The sequence below is a fragment of the Saccostrea cucullata genome, unplaced genomic scaffold, assembly GCF_032062105.1.
Source record: "Saccostrea cucullata isolate Sc308-1 unplaced genomic scaffold, CSIRO_AGI_Scuc_v1 ctg21189, whole genome shotgun sequence".
NCBI classification, from domain to species: domain Eukaryota; kingdom Metazoa; phylum Mollusca; class Bivalvia; order Ostreida; family Ostreidae; genus Saccostrea; species Saccostrea cuccullata.
This window is the reverse complement of record NW_026937127.1, coordinates 288-7,584: the sequence shown is the minus strand read 5'-3', so window position 1 is coordinate 7,584 and position 7,297 is coordinate 288. Positions and strand designations below refer to the sequence as shown.

General features: G+C 32.4%; 1 long non-coding RNA gene across 1 annotated transcript; it reads left to right on the top strand.

Annotated features, from left to right (window-relative positions):
* The first annotated feature begins 4,033 nt into the window (after positions 1-4,033).
* On the top strand, positions 4,034-6,984 carry LOC134247406 (uncharacterized). The gene is made up of 4 exons (XR_009987828.1): positions 4,034-4,119; positions 4,236-4,403; positions 5,219-5,365; positions 6,259-6,984. It is a non-coding gene; the product is annotated as an uncharacterized LOC134247406 (long non-coding RNA).
* The last annotated feature ends 313 nt before the right edge of the window (positions 6,985-7,297 follow it).

Here is a 7,297-nt window from a genome sequence, read left to right as displayed (position 1 = left end):
ATGACCTCGAACAATCTCTCTCCACTACTGCTATCCTTTCCGAAATCTTGATCCCGAAATTAATAATTCTAAAGACGAGAAATTATATTTCCTTGAATCTTCATCATCAACCATTGTTTCGCACCATAAAAACCCACGTTGGTTCAAAGATGCTCCAGTAGAAGCTCTGAAAACAAGGAAATCCATCGAATATTAGAACGTTATTAGATTGAAGAGACATTGATGTATATACTCCTGAGTTATTTTGTTATTTACATATATAGTCATGTTATATGATGGCAGTCACTCATTTGTTTGTTGTTGTTATACCCGAGTGATCATTCATGTCATTTTGATGCATATTTTATGACTAGTATATGTTTGACCTTATTATTTTGGTTATTGTATCGTATATTATATTTTTGCAGTTTTCCTTTGATTATTATATTATTATACACAAATGTTTACACATTTGTTCCCCAAGGAGGGAAGAATGTAGGAAAACTGGTTTTTGTTCAGCCAAATTACTTACCTCAATTAACTTTACATCTTTATACTTAATAATTATTGGTTTACACTTAATTAATTTGGTACTAATAAATCATATTCAACTTAAACACAACGCGAAGTTAAACACATCTTACCCGGTTCTCCATTTGTAAACAATATTTGTCACTTCCTGTATTGTGTATTCACATACCTTTGTAAAGTCCGCTCTGATTAGCTAATCGGCGTTATGTGAATCCAATAGTTCAGTTTGATATAAACTTATCGATTCATTGATTTTCTATTGTTCAATAAAGTATAAAAGGGCTGTCTTGTCCTTTTCTTACTGGAGTCGTCCGGCAGAACACTCCGTACAGGTACTGTTTCAGCACCTCACCTGGAAAAACCCCTACATAAACAAATACATGGGCGCAGACATTTTGGACACCCAATGTTGTGCGGAGGAGAACATGCTAGCTGGCGCGTGATTGCTCAATAAGAGAAAAGACTTGTTATGTTTTTGACAAGTGAAATAAAGTTGATAAAAATCTCATGTCAAGACTTGGGTTTCTCTGAGGTATATAGGAGTTACAGGTAAAAATTTGAAGGGAGGGATGCACTTTGGTTAGAGATTTTCATTTGGTGTCAAACGCACCTAGTTGTAAACAAATGGAAATTGAAAGTAAAATTGCAACGGCACGGTATATTTTTTCTGGCATATTTTGTTTTCCAATATCTCGAACTTTCACGACAAAAAGGTCATTTGCCCGAAATTCAATACATGTATCAGTGAGAGGGGCTAAATTTTGTATGGAAGTCTATGGGAAAACATTTGGTGCTGTTTATCCACCTTTTCTCTGCTACTTTCACTTTGAAACGTATTTTGATAACTGAGCCCTTGACTCATTCGGAATTTATTTCCTAAAAAGTTTATTTTTGGACATCAATTAAATTTCTTATTTAAAGTAAATATTTTTGTATTATCTTTCTTCTAAAATTAATAAGATATTTTTTGAAGTATTTTTCAACTAAAACTTGAATTTAGGAGAACTGGGAAAATTATTTATTAATTCATTAATAATAATTCATTTATTAATTTATTTCTGGAAAATATTTATATTTTCCAATTTAATTTATTTTGGTACTTTTTGATAAAGTATTCATATTTTTGAGATTATTTTTGTATAGATATTTCATATAATATATTTTTCCTTTGATGGAGTTTGTTGTTTCAATTTCATGTTCATTATTCCCATTTTCTCTCATTGTTGTTACCGGTAATTCATCTTATCATTTTTGTTATCATCTCTCATCATCAGAATCAGTCTTATGGCATGTCAAACGTTGCAATATTCGATAATCTTGTGATGTATATTCAAAATCTTGTGATGTATGTTCGAAATCTTGTGATGTATATTCAAAATCTTGTGATGTATATTCAAAATCTTGTGATGTATGTTCGAAATCTTGTGATGTATATTCAAAATCTTGTGATGTATATTCAAAATCTTGTGATGTATGTTCGAAATCTTGTGATGTATATTCAAAATCTTGTGATGTATGTTTGATAATCAAAATCTTGTGATGTATATTCAATATTCTTAAACTTGTGATGTATATTCTATAATCTTGTGATGTATGTTCAAAATCTTGTGATGTATATTCAATATCTTGTGATGTATATTCTTAAACTTGTGATGTATATTCTATAATCTTGTGATGTATGTTCGAAATCTTGTGATGTATATTCGAAATCTTGTGATGTATGTTTGATAATCTTGTGATGTATATTCGAAATCTTGTGATGTATATTCTATAATCTTGTGATGTATGTGATGTATGTTCGAAATCTTGTGATGTATATTCGAAATCTTGTGATGTATGTTTGATAATCTTGTGATGTATATTCGAAATCTTGTGATGCATGTTCGATAATCTTGTGATGTATATTCGAAATCTTGTGATGCATGTTCGATAATCTTGTGATGTATATTCGAAATCTTGTGATGTGTGTTCTACAATTCAGTGATGCGTGCAATAAAATTGCATGACGCCACAGAAAAGTAAGGACAATTTTCATTGGTTAGAAATAACGAAAGTAGCTGAAGCGTCGGGAAAACCATGCAGGTGAAAAAAAAAACATAAGTTTGTTTATTGCAGCACTAATTACGAGATGCACGAGTGTTGTTCCTGGTGACATGATGGAGATATTTCGGCCTGCTAGGGAAAAAACTCAGTAAACGTAGATGTATTGACAAAATTTGTAGGTACTTTTAACGATATGTCACGATGCTGCATTGTCAGATACAGTATTTATACATGCATGCTAAAAAGTTAAATCTCGTAGTAATCAATATAGCAGAAGAATAATGTAATCAAAAACTATAGCAAGATTAATTTTTGTTTAACAATGACATTTTATTTCGTAGTGTTGGCAAATCGGATTTTACCGGTTACTCGCTTCATCTTCCGAAAATCAATATCTATTATTTGTCTTATTTTATACTTATTGGTAGTAGTAATGCAAAATTTGTAGCATTAGAAAGATTAATTTTTGAAAATTAATAACATAAACAAAGCTGTTTTTACACTTTCTTTTTCAGACATTATTAATCAAGGAGAATAATTATTTACATACTCCATAATTAATAGTTAATATGTGGAGTGTCCAGTAAATCGCTGGTTACCGAATTTTTTAAACTTTAAGTTAGTTGATTAAACAGATTTTGAATCAGCTGTTCTTTTGTAACAACTCCAAGCTTATTATGTCTGCGACAAAACAATTTGATTCACTACAAACATGCACTAGATCAAGTCTAACGGTACCTTAAATTAGGGAAATGTGTAAGTTAAAATACATTTATAAATTATAAAACATTCATTTTCTATGCCTTTACTTTGTAGAATTTATTTTATCCGAGTAACCGAATAGGAGTTTTACTAACCGATACTCACAACGTTCGACGGTTAACCGGTTAACCGGGTTATATACCAAATACTGTTACCGTTTGTTACTTGTGTGACTTGTGCGCACAAGTCACAATATAAAAGCGGGGGTTAGAGTCAGAGGAATCTCGGATTAGTTAATGTTATGCACATGGTTATCTTGTACTTGCAAGTAAATGTAACATTTAAAAAAAAAAATAATGAAAAAATAAGTCATTTAGGCTATTTGATAATAACATGCTAAATGAACATGTTTTGCTTTTTAATTCTCCTTCACTCAGTCTTTGTATAATGTATATTTTTAGATGAGCTGATCGCCAACCAGGAGATCAGAATGATCGCATCTGCTTCTGCCACTTTAAGGATGGTAAGAAGGAGGGGGACCCTGCATATTTTGCATGGAATGAAGGAAAGGCCATGGATTTCTCTGATCCTGAATGTACAAGGTGAAATTATTTTTCAAAATATGACCGACATCTTGTTTTTGGATGGTGGGTGGGTGGAGTTTAATTGAGAATATTTTACTAAAAATCTTTAAAAGGGTACATGTATAAACAGAGTAGCTTACAACTGAATAAAAAAATAATTCAAGTTTAATTATTTTACAAAGGAGGAAAAAACTCAAAAGTGAGGAGTCCCTAGCTGTCATCTTCACAGATGGACCAGTTGCAGATTCCACAAGCACCAAAATGTCAATATCAAGAAAAAGTAAAGCTCATTTAAAACACCAATGATGACAAATGACCAACACTGAAACATTTTCAATAATTTTTAATAATATATAAAGTTCTTTTAACTGTACATGATTTACAATATATTTTCAGTTGATATCAGAGCACAACTACTCAGCATCCTGCACATTTAACTGTACTCAAGAAATGCAGCGCCTCTCAACAGAAATACAACTGGAAAAGGAATTGCTTGCCCTAAAAATAGAGTCTAGTAAAAGGAAGCCAATATCAATCCACGATATTAAATACAACGAAGAGAAGGTACATTTAAAGGAATTCCAATTGTGATTTCCTATTTCCTAACAATTTCAGTTACTGTAATAAAAACTTGTTGCCATTGAGGGATGAACATCTTAGATTGACTGCTATGTTAACATATTTTGTTATTATTTGGGAGTTTAGATCTCTGATCAGCAGGGGCATTTTCTCTATATAAGAAGAAAATGGAGACTCCCTACCCACCCGATGTATTTTGTCGGACAGTTTTCTGTACATTGCAGGTAAAAATTTTATTTATTAACTTTCCAGCCTCTTATTGTAAAGTACATTTTGGGTTCAGTTTTTGCTTTTCTTTAATTTTTAAAAAAAATTATTTAAATTCTCCTTTTCTTAGAATAAAATTCAAAAAGTAGCTTCTGATTGTAATGTATAAGACTACAGACATTGAACTTTGATTTGTTATCAAAAGGATTGATTTAAACTTGTCTAAATTAATTGTAAACAAAAATAAAAGGGGGCACCTGCTATTTCTTTAAGTGTTTTTCACTGGGGGGGGGGGGGTGGGGGAACTTTTTTGTACATACTTAAGCAATAGGAGGGATTAGATAAGAATCAATTAGTATATCAGAGTCTTAAAAAATATACTTTGCATAAGCATAAAAAAATTCTATATCAGTCTTTTTAAAACCTTTGAATTTTGCTTAATTAACTATGATTTATCCAATTTTGGAGCTTTTTACCTAATTCTGGGTAGAATCCACCCTTATGAAATTATTGACTCAATTTTGACTTAATATCACTTTATTAACATCAAAGCACAAAAACAATTCATTGTACAAATATTTTATTTATTACAGTCACCAATATATCCAAATATCATCACCGGCCCAGACGTCATTCACTCCTTTGAATTGTGCTGGTAGCAGTAAGGTGTCATCATTTGAGATGGTCACAGTATCCAATGCACTGAAGTCACAGGACTCAAATTTCATACATGTTCACAGGTAGGTGTATAGTCTTTGAAATTACCACAATTGACTAATTCTGGGACAGGTAAGTATGTAAGTATAGGAATGAGAGCACCAAATCCCCGGATGCACACATGGCTTTGTTTGTTATGGAACATTAAACCGAATACTGAATGGGTAGGCGTTACGCCATTGGCTGAAATCAGGTATTTAATTGTTTTCATTTTAAAGTAAAATTAATGACCTTTGAAATAAATGATGGGATGAGGGAATATTACAGAAACTATAGAAATGCCAGGGAAGATTTTAGTAGTGGGGGTTAATTTTTTATGCCGCGTGTTATTTACTGCGAATCTCTATAAGTTGAAAATAACTGCAATTTTGACCTATAAACGCCATGGGACCATATATTTTTTTCAGTATTTTTTGTTAGGGCTTAGAACAAAGTTTGAAATGATGCTAAAGATTTTTCTGAAATTGTCATAGTAAAGTACTGAGAGGGCCTAAGGTTTGTATGGAGTTCTATGGGAAAATAATTAGTGGTCTTTTCCCTATACAAGATGCTGTCTGATGGCGTAGTGTAGAATGTAGCGTAGAATGTTTTCCAAGTCGGCTTAAATGCAAAGGTTTGTTTTAAAATTTATCATAATGACTTGCAAAAATTTAATGCAGTTAAATTTATTGTATTCTTGAAAGATTGACTGTAACACAATTTTTTTTACACAATTACAAATACTGTATACAGGGAAATTTTCGCCCCCGTTTAATTTTCGCCCCTTTCGCCCTAACCTCATTCGGGCGAATTTAACGGGGCGACATATTTTTTTACATTGACAGGGCGAATTTAAAACAAATAATCGAAAATAAAAGGGGGCGAAAATAACCCTGTATACAGTAATCAAATTAATTTTTTTCCAACTTTTTTTCAGGGTCTCTGCCAAAATCTTTTGAGGATTTTTCCTCTGCTAGAGCATCCATGGATGCAAATGAAACAACCCAGGACATCCCAACACATATGGATAATCAGGCCATGGCCTACAGTATGTACAAAAGTTGCCATACTTTTAAAGCAGTAACTTGCGTGCCTCCAAATGGTGCACTTACATTTTGCTCCATGCTGTACCCAGGTTCTACTTCTGATGTAGCTATTGTACGTCACTGCCAAGTTTTACGAAAGTTCAAAGCTGGAGACCTTATTTTGGTGGTCAAAGGTTTCACCATTCATGACCAGTTGCCCCAGGGTGTCTGCTTAATTATAAAAGCTCTTTTATCGACACGAGGCCAGTTTACCATACAAGAAGCAGCACTGTTACAAGATTGCTAAAGCACTTATTCATGTGGAAAGAGCCAACGAGAGGATAAAGAATTACGAGATTCTCCGTCACATACCATCTACTTACAGACCAATCTCAACAAAAATATTTCAACTCTGTTCTTGTCTTGTAAACTTGCAAGCTCCACTTTTGAAAGAAATTACTTAAAGATACATGTACTTATTATAAATTTGCATTGGCGTGTGACAGTATACACTAAACAGTGAAGATATTCATACCAAAGTGCAAGGGATAAGCAAATTTTGATTTGTTATCAATGTCAATGGTTATATTTGTTAACTTTGTAGTATGTTGTAATACATGTACTTCAGAAAATGAAAATCCCTTTTGTTTAGCATGGATTTATTACAAGAATGTTTGGCAATTCTATTCCTCATTTGACAATATAATTTGGAAGAGGGTTTACTTATAATTTTAAATCAAAAATGTTACATTTTCACTTTGAGAATAACATCTTCAATTCATTAACTAGAACTGTCCAATTGGGACAAAATACCCCCCGCTGGGTTTTTCAGAAGTAAGTTTTTGCATAATAAAGGTATGTATCAAACACGAATTATAAAATTTTTCTTCCAGTGACCTTGAACTTCCCAAATGACCTTGGGTCAAGGTCATGACACACCCATAGGTCATG